The sequence below is a fragment of the Cryptomeria japonica genome, chromosome 3, assembly GCF_030272615.1.
Source record: "Cryptomeria japonica chromosome 3, Sugi_1.0, whole genome shotgun sequence".
NCBI lineage: Eukaryota > Viridiplantae > Streptophyta > Pinopsida > Cupressales > Cupressaceae > Cryptomeria > Cryptomeria japonica.
Window position 1 is genome coordinate 961448409 of NC_081407.1, and position 14765 is coordinate 961463173.

Consider the following 14765-nt stretch of genomic DNA (forward strand, 5'->3'; position numbering starts at 1 on the left):
AGCGTACGCTTATACTCCCGCTAAAGTGGGGGCTAAATGTAGCGTCCTAAAATTGTGACACTTGCAATTTTGATTGCATTTGGGTCTTCACGATGGCGATGCAACACGGAACCTAAATGGAGACCCCGAAACTTGTTCATGACATCAAAAACTGCATTTTTCTGCACCTTGGCATGATCCCTTCTTGCACCCTGCTATCCCGGGAGGTGGGACCATGGCGCCCAGCGCCCTGGTCCTTGGCCCTATTTTGGGCCCAGTCTCTTTTGGGCATCGGGTCTTTAAGTTTGCAAATTGGAAAATATTGTTTCCTGGTCGGCCTAAGGTCGGGAAAATCAGTCTATCAGCCCTAATTGACAAGTATATAAACTACTTTTCCTCTCCTAGAAAGGGAGGAAGGAAATAAGCAAGAGGAGGACATATGTGAGCAAGGCGCGAAAGCGATATTCAAACATTCAAGCATTCCTTCAAGCAATTGAGCATTCTAAGTCTCCATTCAAGGCTAGGTGTTGCATTCAAGACAAGGATTCAACCATTGAAGAGGAGATCACATATAACATACAACATACTACATACATTACACCTTCGCATGTAAGAATACAAACATTCTTACAACAAGGTTTCAGTACTTGTTTACATTACAAACATTTACATTTACAGCATTCTCATTTCTTGGTTAATTCCAAAACTGGGGTTTGACCTAAAGGCAAACCCCTCATCCCTAACCCCCCAATCGTCCTCTCTTTTCTGTGTGTAGGTTGCAGGTACGCGGTTGTAATTGAAGATCTGGAGTCCTTGTGCAGAGACGAACCGATCCCCCTTCGTTTTGTGGATTTTTCGGAGGACCGTGTGCATGCCGAGTGCCATCGTCCCGTCAACTTTCGCTCAAATTTACAGAACAGCACCGTCTCGACATTTTACTGCTAATTCCAGGTCCGCAGCTTCATCCCATATCCCTATCTCTGTTTATAAGCGAATCTTTCCTACTTTACATGCATTCCTAGTTCAATCTTTCTATCTACATTCTTTACAAAAGAGGGTATCCTTGATGTCTTAACCCTTGAAACTCATTTAGAATCCAATCTTGCATTACGTGGGATTGGATCTTGTGGGTTTCAACCCCTCTTTTGAATGTAAAGTCTCCCCTAAGTGAAAACCATCAACCCTAGTGACTCTCCCTTCTCTCTCCTTGGAGTTGGGGAGGGGAGAACAACTAGGGTTCAATTTTTCCGCTTTACACTTCTCAACTTTACAAGATCATGGATTATATGCAAATAAAGAAAAGTGTTCCTTTGGTATGCAGAGCATTATATATTTGGGATACGTTATTGATACGGAGGGTGTTCATGTTGATCCTGACAAAATACAAGTAATCAAGGACTGGCCCTCTCCTAAAAACCTTACATATTTACATAGTTTTCTTGGGCTAGAAAATTTTTATCGTAGGTTTGTGCTGGGATTTTCCCATTTATCTTGGGCCTTAAATTAGTCATTGTGAGGAGGAGTGCAAGCGAAATTCAAGTGGACAGGTTCTCAACAACAAGAATTTGAGGAGTTAAAACCAAGGTTATTTTCTACACCAGTTTTATCTCTTCCTGATCTACAACAGTCATTTGAGATACAAACAGATGCATCTGAATATGCTTTGGGAGCAGTTATCATGCAACATGGTCATCTAGTTGCATATCACAGTGAGACTTTTTCCAATACAGTACGCAGGTATCCCACTTACAACAAGGAATGGTATGTCATTGTTCAAGCCTGTAAGCAATGGAAGCATTATATTTTGGATAAGGAGACTGTCATTCACACATATCACAAACCTCTTCAATTATTGCAAACACAAGGGAAGTTTCAGAATGATAGACACCAAAGATGGTCAGCCTATCTTCAACAATTTCATCTCAATATTCATCATAAGAAGGGAAGCACTAACAAAGTAGTAGATTGTTTGAGCAGACCTCCAATTGCAGCTATAAGTATGGTACTTGAATCATGTGGTCATCAAACTGAAACCTGGGCTCACTTATACAAGAATGATAATGAGTTTGCAGATGTTTACAATCATTTGGTAAAAGAAAACCATGTGAATGATTTCTATTTGTAGGATGGTCTGCTTGGTCATTTTGGCCAAATCTGTGTGCCCAAAGCAGAGCGCAAGAGGTTGATATGGGAATCTCGTTATAGAAAGGTTGCCGATCATTTTGGAATAAGTAAGACTGTTGCTATACACTAGAGACTTTTTTATTGGACAGGATTGAGAAATGATGTAATTTCATATATTCAGGCTTGTACAACATGTGTTATTTCAAAGCCTGTCGATCATAAACTAGGTTTATTTATGCCACTTCCTGTTCCGGAAAAACCTTGGCATTTAGTTTCTATGGATTTTGTGTCTTGTCTCCCTTCCACCAAATGAGGGCATGATTGTGCATATGTTGTGGTCGATATGTTTTCAAAAATGGAAATAATAGTGGCTTGTAAAAAGATAATTTCTACAGAGGACACTGCAAAGCTTTTCTTTGCAAACATATGGGTTCATTTTGGTCTTCCAAACAATATTATTTCAGATAGGGATAGTAGATTTATTAGTAAGTTTTAGTCTTCACTTTGGGAGAAGATGGACATGAAATTAGAAAAGTCTACTGCTTTCCATCCTCAAACAGATGGCCAAACAAAGGTAGTCAATCAGATGATCATCCAAATTCTACACATGTATCACTCAAAGCATCCCCGCACATGGGATGAAAGCCTTCCATATGTTCAACATAGCTACAATAGGGCAATTCATAGTTCAACGATTCATAGTCCCTTTGAAGTTTGTCTTGGTTATCAGTCATTAGTGCCCATGGATGTTGATATACCACATATTCAACCTGATTTGGTCCCAAGTGTTGATAAGGAGGAAGACAAGGTAGGATGGTTTATTGATAGAATTCATCATCTACTGTAACAGGTTCATGAAATCTTGGAACACACCAATAAAAAATATAAGGAAAGGCGTGATGAGCATCGTACTCCCCATAATTTTTAAGTTGGGGATAAGGTGTGGTTGCATATTTAGAAAGAGAGACTACAAGGTGCCAACTGGAAGCTTCGCCCTCTGCATTATGGCCCATATACAATCATCAAGCAAGTTGGTGATAATGCATTTGAGCTCAATTTACCTCCATTTTTGGGTCTTCATCCAGTCTTCAATGTAGAACTATTGAAACTGTATTTTCCTCCATTATTGGACATTGTTGATGTTGCAGAAACAATTAATAATGCATAACTGAATCCAGAAGCAATTACTCTAGTACGATGTGATCAAGTTATGGACACCATGGTGAAAAAATTGAAACAACAACAAATTTATTTGTACAAAGTAGTTCGAGTAGGTCATTTTCCTCAGCAAGGTAAAGGGCTTACTCAGGATCAAATTCAACTTCGTTTTCTTCATCTTCTATAGAGTGTGGATGCAATGGGGCCCATTGTTTTTCAAGAGGGGGGGGGGGGGGAATGATCATGTAATAATTTCAAAAATATCAAATTTGGAGTCATTATGTTGTCATCGGGATAGTTAACCCGATAAAGTGTTATTGTTGTAAAAAGTTGTCAATGTTGTCATCGAGATAGCTATCCTGATAAGGTGTCTCCGTTGTAAAAAGTGTCAATTTTGTTATCAGGATAATTATCCCAATAAAGTGTCATCAAGATAGTTTTCTCTATCGGGTTTGGAAAATGTTGTTGAGCCGACTGTTGATCGCTATGCCGATAGACGTCCAAAGTGTCAAGTTTGTAATCGGGATAGTTATTCTGATAAAGTGTCAATGAGATGGTTTTCTCTATCGGGTTTGCATAAAGTGGTTACACCACCTATGTTAGCTACTTTGATGGGTGATCAGGACCTTAGGTCGGGATTTCTATTCCGACGTCAATGTCCAGTAATGGGTTGTCATTTCGGGATTTTAATTTTGATGTCTATGTCTAGTTTGATTTTTCAGGATTTGGGAGTTGAACAGTCGTGCATCCCAAAGGTCTGTTGTGACCATGGGAAGTTCAAAATTTTGTATAAACAATGATTTTTGGGATGAAAGGAATCATTTTTTGGCTTGCTAAAATTATGAATTAGTTCTGTTCTTGTAAACAAAATTGACAATACCGCAAGTTCACACCAGGTACTGTACTCCAAAGCCATAATTCAAATTAGCATTGGGCAATGATTTTTGGGTCTATATTAGGTCAAGAATTTGATGATGAGTATCGACATTGGCATAGCATGTGAGTCGTGATTTGGGTCTAGAATTTGTGATGGATGTAACGTGTTGATCTGACTAATGATGTGTGTTGTGGTATGGTCTACTTCTCATTCCTTCCCACTGCCAGAATGTTTAGTGTTGACCTATTTTAGATCTTTGTCTTGGCTGACTTAGAAGATTATGTTTCCCAGAGATAGTATATATATGAGGATGATCAGAATGAGTTAGTGTGGAAAAAGTATGGAATTATTATTAAAGATATGTGAGATTGAAAAATAAGGATCTAATTATTGATGATGTGTGAGGTGTGTTGGTCTTGAGGAATCGGAAGCAGTTATGGTTTTGCAGAGTGTGTCACAGTGGTGGATTACCTTTCTTTCTTTCTTTTGTAAGGAAAGCAAAGTGCAGAAAATGCCTTCCTAATGTCAATTTCTAAGAGAAGTGAAGCAAATGAGTGTTTCAATTCAAATTACAGCAACTTAGATACATAATACAGGATAAATAGAGTAACGTGAAAAACTCAAACACATAGATGTACACCATATTTCATGTGGGAAAACCCTTATGAGTGAAAAACCCACACACTAAAGTAATCCCTTGTATTACAGTAAAACAATTACATACAAGTTTTAGACCTCTAATCTGATCTCTGTTTAGAGAGCAGTACAAAATATTACAATCTTAATCGGCTTTTCAATTCATCTTTTTTTAGAATTACCAATCGATTGCTACAATCCTCTTTTTACACAATGATAGAAAACATCACCACATGATCCAATCCCCTGCAACTATTTTCTATACATTTTTATATGTCTCTATTGAAAAATAGTTTGTTTCATTTGCCCAACTGTCGAACTTCCCAAACTATCAATAACATGCACGTTGTTGTCATTGCTTCATTCGAGTCATTCCAGTTTCCACCAATTGTCAGCAGACAAATCGACAAGTCAAAACGAGTCCATCATGGTCCCCACCAAATCTCAAAGGTTAACAGCATATCGCCACCTGATGGAAGTGAAACACATTAGTTCTTTGTTCCTTGTTCCACCTGATCTTCGATCCCCAATAGTGGGTCCCTCACAAGTCTCTTATCAGGTGATCGCCACCTAATGGAAGTGTATCTTATTAGTGCTCATTCTTTGTTCCACCTGATCTTTGATCCTTGATAATGGGTCCCTCGGTGCGATATTGGCTTGGTAAGTCTCTGTGAAAGCTAATGGTATACCGAACACCTCTTTGTCGCCAAGACTTCAACACTATCAATACTGATAGTCTTTTTTGCCACAAAGTGAGACTTTGTTACTTCCTTCAGACAATCTTACCAAAACCCCAAGCTATAACGAAATATTTGTCCTCATTTTTATCCCACGATGCACTTGTGATTTCTAGAGAACCCCCGCGGGGTAGCAGGAAAGACAAACTATACTGTCTTCTACTTATCATGTGGGTCCTTTTATCATGTCCTTAGAATTCCATGAGGTAATGAGAGAGAGACCGAGTCTCCCTCTTCCCACTATCTCGCAACGCTCAGCACACTACTCCTTCAAGCGGGTATATAACATGACGATTGTCAACTGCTCTTTTCAGAGATCAAGTACCATATGTCTAAGATTCTAACCAGTAATTTTGAGACACCCATTCTCAACATCTTCGGCAATGAGCCTGTTTTTGTGCAGTGAGAATTCTAGTAGTGAGCCACCCTTTGTAAAAAATCACCTTAACCGATGTTTTATATTGAGAACTAACATTCTCCATGGTTTTTCTCTTCTTGGGTTTTCACGTCATATCTAGTGTTCATTGTGTGATGTGTTGTGCGTATGTGTTTTCATGTTATATCTGCTATAATTAATTATGTTGGTTGTTCTGGTTGTGTGAAAGCATTGAATAAATTATTTAATTTGTCAACTAATTCACCCCCCTCTCAGTTGCCCAGATATTCAAAAGATTTGGTGATAGTTTATCTCCAAATCTATTTTAATAAAGTATTTTCCTCCACTTGGATAGCTCATTATATAATCCATCCTTAACAATAGGAACATATACCCTATTGTGATCTTATTTACTTCCCTTGAATCCATGCATATTCTTAATTTTGTGCCTTTCTTATGTTCTAACATAGCTTGTACTACAGAAGGTCTTAAACTTTTATAGATTAGGAACTTCTATAAAAACTCTTGCACTTGTCTATTTATCTTTTCACTCTCTTGAGATGTTAACTTATAAGATGCTTTGTTTGGAAAAATTTATCCTAGCATTAAGTTTATGTGGTGATGAATCCTTCTTACTAGTGATAATCCTCTAGGTAAACAATTGGAATTATGCCCACATAGTCCTCCAACATAATCTAAATGTTAGTAAGTAGATTACTCACCTTAGTGTTTTTCTTTTCTTGCACAAGTGTGAAAATAAAGGAAAAACATACATGTCCCTTCTTTATATTAGGAACTCTTTTTCCAAATACTAACATTACCTTTGGATGCTTTTCCAATTCTTTTCTATTATCTTGTATAATGATCTCAACGTGGATCTAAATTTATCTCTCACAATTTATATGTGTTTGCCTTGCCATTATGCATAGTTCTCATATCATATTGCCATGGCCTACCCAACAATACATGATACACATCCATTGACATAACAACACACACCTTAAAAATTCAGCACAAATTATTCATTTGTTAGTTGCACATGATGACATTTAAGAAACCAAAACATTGTATAAGGGATTGGGTGTACTATCCATTTTAACACAAGGTTCCTTGTCATTTCTTCAAACACCAAGTTATCCATATTACCTCCATCAATAATTAGTTTATAGAACTCACCTTTGAATTCGGAAATTATTTTAAAAAGGTCCTCACATTGTGGTGATTCATTTGTTTATTTTTTTGGTTGCAAGAGCACTCATTTCATCAAAAGGGCTTCTCCTTGCTCTAGTCTTTCAATATGTAGTAGTGAACCAACACTTTCTTCATCCTCTTGGGCTATGTGTTTTTTTAGGTTTAATCCTTTGGCCAATATTGTGAGATTCTTGTATGTACTCAAAAGAAATATGAATAGCATACATTTTCCACTTGAAACATTTCTTGATGAATCCTCCACATCTTCCATAGAATTCTCTTTCTCAAGGTGCATAACCTTATCTTCCTATTACATAGAAATCCTAAGTCTACAAATTACTTAGTAATGATTGGTCTATTATCCTATTCCACCATTTTTTTTCCTTTACCTCCGAATATTTTCTCATTTCCTTTCAAGGATCTTCCTTTATCAATGCAGTTTGCATATTGTCTTCATGCCAACTTCATTTTTCCCTTGAATCTCTATTTGTAGGTTCGTCTATAATTTTGATATATCTCTATTGTAGCTAGTATTGCTTTGATCTCTTTAGTCATTTTTGCTAAGTCAACAATTCTAGGTTCTCCTATAATTAGATAACATCTAACAATGCCCCATCTAAATTCTATTATTACAACTACAAGTGTGTGCTACATGAATTGCCAATACCACAACAAGATCCTGACAATATCTATCTCTAAACTTGTATAACATCTCTTTTATAGTCTATAATGCTTCCCTTTACAACAACTTCCTCATACTAGTCCAAAAAAAACATAATATAAAACCATTTTGATATAAGACCAAGTGAATAACTCAATTTCAAACAAGCCAATGAATAGAATTCAACTATTGTACTAATTCATTTGGCAAAGACCAAGCCCTTCAAAACAACATAGAATTCTTTTAGCATGCACACAACTAAGTGTTATAGTTGAGCAGCAATTAAAAATAGTTGTCCTTTCATTGTTCCTTCTTTGTCAAGGCAAAATAAGAAGAAGAAAAATTAGACGTTACTTTTTGCTACTTCCCATTAGAATACAATTAAGGGATGTTCATGAGACTTAGAATACCAAACGTGACATTAGCTTCCCTTGGAAATATGGCTCAACAAGTTAATCACCAAAAAAATTATTCAAAATGTTTATGTATTCATTTATTATTATTATTTTTATGATAAGGATTGCTAACTGCTAGATTACCCTCTTCAAGTATGCATTCTATCAATTTAATTTTATATAGGAAGTTTATTTTTGCACACAAAATTTGATCTTATGAAATATGTTAGTGTGCATCTTTTTCATGTTTAATTAATAAAATTTATTGAAGACATTTATTTTTGTATCAATCTATAAGATTAAGACATTTTTCATAATTTTATTTATAGTCTTTGCCTTATCTATATAAGAATGTAGAGAACTAATATTTGATAATTAATTGTGGAATAGATTATTCTATTATTAATGACAATATAGATTTGTATTAGAAATCTTCTTTATAGAAGGTTTATTTAGTTTTATATGATCTTTGTCTTCTCTAAATCTTTTAATGCACTTTTACATAGTAAGATCTACAGACTCATTTTATTTGTGAGTTCTTCAAGGGTTTGTTCATACAATACATGACAAGAGTAAAACCCACCTCACAGTTGATTCTGAAAGGCTCAAAAACCTATGGATAATCAATAGACTTAATAGGGTTTACTTATTGTGCCTAATAAAGGTTTTCTAGAAGTTATATTAGTGGCCATACATAATTTTATATAGTCCATATGGATCCATATAGTTACATGGCCACTGCATTGTAAATTAGATCCATTATGCACCTCCATCATGCCTCCTAGATCAAGTTTGGTACAAAAAATTTTATTTATTTGTGTTTTAAAAAATATAGGGTACAAGTCCATATACAGGGATGATTTTAGTATACAACCAACGCAAAACTAACACTTGCGGTCTTAAATGAGTGGTCTCAAGGGTCCCAACCCCCATAAGCTCTATCTATTCCACCATATAAGGAGCATCAAACATTGCTACCACCATCATTTTTTTTCACTGAACTTTTCTCTAATGACCACCACCTCCACTTAGCTCAAGGTAGGTGGCACCACCCTCTAACCATCATCAATAGTGTTGTCAGTAGTGATTTATGTGACCTAAAACGGACTTTATTTTTAGTCATTACTTTCACTCACAGTGTGAGAATTTTTTTTATAAGCATAGAACTCTTTTTGATCACTATGGAACAATGCTACCGACTTTTTCACATTTTTCTATAGGTCCCTATAATTGTTGTTTGAAACCTCTACTTGCACAATTTTTTCAATGGGGTATAAAATTTTCTCACAAATTCCTTTTTTTGACTTATGATAAGCATTTTAAAAAAGTCACATACTTTACAATGGTGCAAGTGATTTTCTATCTAAACTATATTAAAATTGCGAAGTTATTTTTTTCAACATATGATTTTTTAAACATCGCATAAGAATCCATTATATGCACTTTCAAAATTTTAAATGTATTGAAATAGTGTCACACATTATATTTATTTTTTAGGGATCTTGCACATCATCTTGTGGGTTTTTTACAATTGCACTATTTATAAAGTGTCATGATAGGTTTATAGTGCAAACTTTGAGTTAACCATCATAACTTCATCTAATCTTCATGTGAGTGTCTTTTATAAGAAAAACACTAAAAAAATGACATCATAGGTTAGTTGTGCATGATTTGCATCCACAAGATCAAATACCTTATTACGAGTGTGACTTGTATGAGCAGACCTTATTTTAGTTGTATGTACATCGGATAGATTTATCCTTCCAATGTCACTTATTTACCTTTTTACATTACAAGTGTTATGACATAGTTTCAAAGGATCTACCATACCTTAGAGTTCCATAACATTTTTGCTAACACTTCCTTGGTTCATTTTGGCACAGGCTATGTATTTATTTTTATATGGTTACTTGTGGAACCATCGATATGATGGTAGGCTTGATATTATGAAAGATAAAATGGATAGCATAAGGATAGATTGAAGATGTATTACATTAAAAAAATAGCAACATAAAGTTATGGTGAAAGAAGATGGAAAATTGGACAACACAGCACTGGGATGATAGAATATTATCAAATGGGATGAGAGGCCTCTAACTTATAGAATTTACAAGTGGGAAATTGATGGCCAAGATGCATTTATTAATGGATGGCTAGAATTGATTGAGTAATAAGGTTTGGTACATCAAAGTTTTAGTCATGTGGCTAGTGTCTCATGAGGTTGAAGAGATAGATTTAGGATGTACATTATGGAATATTCTTATGTGAATAGTTGAGATTTGGAGATGTAGTAAGAAACAGATAGATGAGATGCAAAATTAGTTTGACTTTTTGTGGCATCGTAAATCATAACCTTGTATAATTCACACCTTTTTGTGCCCCTTCCTTCATGTGTCCCATTTTAACTCTCATCCAAACCTATTTATAGTCTTTTTAACTCAAAATTGATGTCATTTATTTGAATGGTGATTAGTTCCCCTTGTCTCGATCTGAGTGCACCACACCTTTAGCTTGTTCACCTTGTTTTGGGTGGATAAGGGCATTTGGGATGCCCTTGTCCCCCAAAACCAGGCCCAAATTTGAATATAATGATGCCTGCTTCCTACCAGTTGGTTCCCGATCACAATGCCTCAATTTGACCATTGGAGTTTGGCCTAGTTGGTGAAATACCTTGAGAACCCTATATAAGAGAATTCTTTCATTCATTTTCACATCTACATCTTTCATCATCAATCATCTTACTCACAAAGACCAAACTATAAATATATACATGCAAGCTTGTGTCTATCTTTGATTCATTTATGTCTTGTCATGTCATGTCACGTTATTGCATCAACACTTGTGATCACATTCAAACACGATTGCATCATTAATCTTCATTAACTACAACATATATGAGGTATAACATTCAACATTTCAATTCAATTAAAGGGTTAATTCCAAACCTGGGGAAAACCCCTATCAGCAACACACTTCCTCTTCTTCTGTGTGTAGGTGATAGATTCAGAAGCTACAATTGCATAATCAAGCCAGCAAACAATATAGCTAATTTCAACTCAATTGAGCATTAATTATCATCAATGACTTCTCTAAACATAATCCTTAAAATATCAATATGTTGATGTACAACTTATTCAGATTGTATAACAATGAAACCTCACATAACACATACATACACATAATGAACACCATATATGCATGGAGACCCAAGATGGGAAAAACCATGGTGAGAATAGATTTTGGATATACTACACAAATCCAACCTCACAAAATAAAGTATCACTTACAATCAAGTAGACACCAACATATAGGAGATACAAATCCTCAATTGTGTTTGTAGGCACCAACTTATTAGAGACACCAATCCCCAACACAATTTTGAGCACCAACTCATTAGGTAAGACAATAGTCTTATTGGATTACAAAAATATGATTTATAGACCTTCAAGACTAATTACATAGCGTGTACTTGAATTGATCAACCTCTAGACTCACTTTCACACAACATGTGATCTTCTGATAATGGCACACTCTAACTAATATGCTACACATGTCACAACACTCACATCTTGGACCAAAAATATAGAAATAATATCTGCAAGTTGGCCACAAATATATCTCCTTATCCAAGTGTGTCCAAATGTGTAATCGGCCAATTCCAATAGCCCGTATGCTACACCAAAAAAAAAGAACACACAATGCGGATCCCAATGTAGCCTTATTTAATCCCAATGATCATCTACAAGCTTACTCTGGAGGGAACATGTCACAAGCCATTCTCGCATCAAGCCAAAATTGCATATGGTTGAATCACTAGCATAAAGATACTACTGCCACTTCAAAATTGTTGATTGCTATACACCAACTCTAAAAACTCTGCATAATGATGAATCATGTGTAGACATACTATCATTTCAAACCACAAGACATAATTCTCAAACATGAGGAAATATGGATAACAACAAGTTACCAAAACAAGCACACTATCTAGGAAACATACTCCAAACATTCTAGATTAGACTTACAAATTACTTCCACCAACAACAATAGATGCAACATGATATTACAAATATATTCTAATTGTTTCCAATTTCATAGCAATCTATTGTACTATTGCAACTCAAAATGCTCTAAAATGACATGATAATAATATACTTTCTTCAACCTTTTGGATGTCATAGAAGTAAGTAACATCTAACACTCATTTGACATCAAAAACAACATTCCTTTGACATCAATTACAACACGTCTAACATCATCATGTTGCAATGGTATAAGCAACCTAGATTTGATATTGTACTTGATTTTATACACCAAGGCATAAAGAACAAGGTGACAATGTACCAAGTATGTGACCAAAAAGGTCAAATGCAAACATATGCCTTATAATACCATGATGCCTTTGTGGAAATATAGTTTGAAGACCATGATAGATGCAAATAATAATAAAACACATACGCAACAAATAAGCATGCACAACAAACAAAAAGCAAACAAGGATTATGCCCCAATTCAAATTGGAAATCAAATTCGATTGATGGATTGATTGATTGATTGATTGATTGATTGATAATGATGAGTATAGAAAAACTAATAATAAAAATAATGCTTACCCCAAGGATTGTGTTATTAACAATAATAAAAACACTGGGATAGGAATAATGCATTCCTATGATGATAATTGGATTCAAGTTGATCAATGGATTATTGACTATTTTGGGTCAAAATTAATGGATGTTTTTGGGTGATGTGTTAAACTATAAGATTGGATGTTTTTGGGTACATCTTCATGAGATCTTGAATTTTCTATGATTTAGAGGGGTTCTAAGATGCATTGCCCATGGAGGCCTGATCCTTTTGGCTTGATAGTGCATGATTTTACAAATATTTTTATCAATGGGATAATAGTTTTTGAAACAAGATACAAGTCCATGTGGAGGGGGATATGACAAGGAATGAATGATAGGGGTTTTGAAATAATATGCAAGTCCATGTGGAGAGCGATACGACATGGAATGATTGATAGGTTTATTATGGAGTAAAGTGAATTAGATGAAAGTGGAGAAACTCAATAAGTGGGGGGTTCATGGATAGCTTAGATAGGGGTGATGGGATCTTGAGAAGAATTAGGATCATGAGGGGGATTAGCAAGGATGTTGGGATCTTGAGATGGATTAGGATTATGATGTGGAGATTAAGGGATACTTTGATCTTGACTTGAGAGGGGATCATGAAGGGGAGGGGGGGTGTCTTGATCTTAATAAGGAAGGGGATCATGACAGGGACTAATTAATGTCTAGGATAAGGTGAAACAAAAATGAACGATAAATTAATTAAATAAATAATAACTATTTATTTAATTAATGGCTAGGATAGGGAAAAGTCGAGTTTGTTTAGGTATGGACAAACTTAGGTGTCTACATGTATTTTCAAAAAAAAAATTGTTGCCATGTAGCCATCTAGCCATTGTTTGAGTATTTCCATTGGGGTCACTCGTACAAATTCGTTCCTTTGTAATATTGATCTTCATACTAATTTTAGTAGAGGTTCTTCAATTCTAATTGTTGTTCTACAATCATTATTTGCAACTTCTTTGTACGTGATGGAGTTCTTCGTGTTGATTTTTTAGTTCCTGATTTTCAAGGGCATCTTTTGAGGAGGCTTGTTAGTATTTCTCACATTCTCTCTTTTGGGAAGGAGTCTTTTCCTCCAAGTTTTCTCGTTTTCTCTTTATTTTTTAGGCTTTTTATACATGGGTACTTGGTTGAGTAAGTTGTTGGACCCATATTTGTCCCTAAATTACACTAAAGTGGGTTTGTAGGGATGACTTTAAAAAACCTCCCTTCAAAAAGGATATAAGATTTTGCTGAATCTTTCATTTTTTAGAAAAAAAATTAATTTCTATTAGCGAATCTTTCCTTTTTTTTAAAAAAAAATATTAGTTTTATTGACATTTTTTTTATATCACAATTTTTTGGTAGAAAATCTTGATGAATCTTGGAAAATAATAAGAATGTGCATTAATTAGCATAGGAAGCCTTTTGACCTTTGGCTTATCTATATAACAGCATAGGGAGGCATTGTTTGATAATTCACTATAGAGTAAGAGTTATTGTGTTATTAATAATAATAATAATATGGACTACTGCCTAATAATAATAATTAATTAAAAATTATGGCAGCCTTTTTTAGTTGGTAGTTAACACAGTTCAAGACTGGCTGTTATCCAGTCAAATCCCAATCTAAAATTATCATTTTCAAATTTCGAAGTTAAAGTTTCTTTGCAAACCTGCAACTGCAACCTGCCAAAAAGTTCGTCATTGGCTTTGCTAAGAAATCAGTGAAGATATCCCTGCATCTGAATTAATGGTGGCAACAAAAGTGCCGAGTTTATCTAACAAAATCCATTGCCTACATTAAATGCACAGGTGTAAATGCCCCAGTAACATACACGTGATGTGATTGATTGAGCATTTAATGTGAACAGATTCAAACTTTCAAACCCCATTTGAAAGTTATTAAAAGATTCACTGATTCTGCCCATAAAGTAATAATATGAAAACATAAAGAAATCTTGACTAAACATATCAGAGAGATGTTCTTCCACTTGAAGGAACGCTCTTCTGTTACA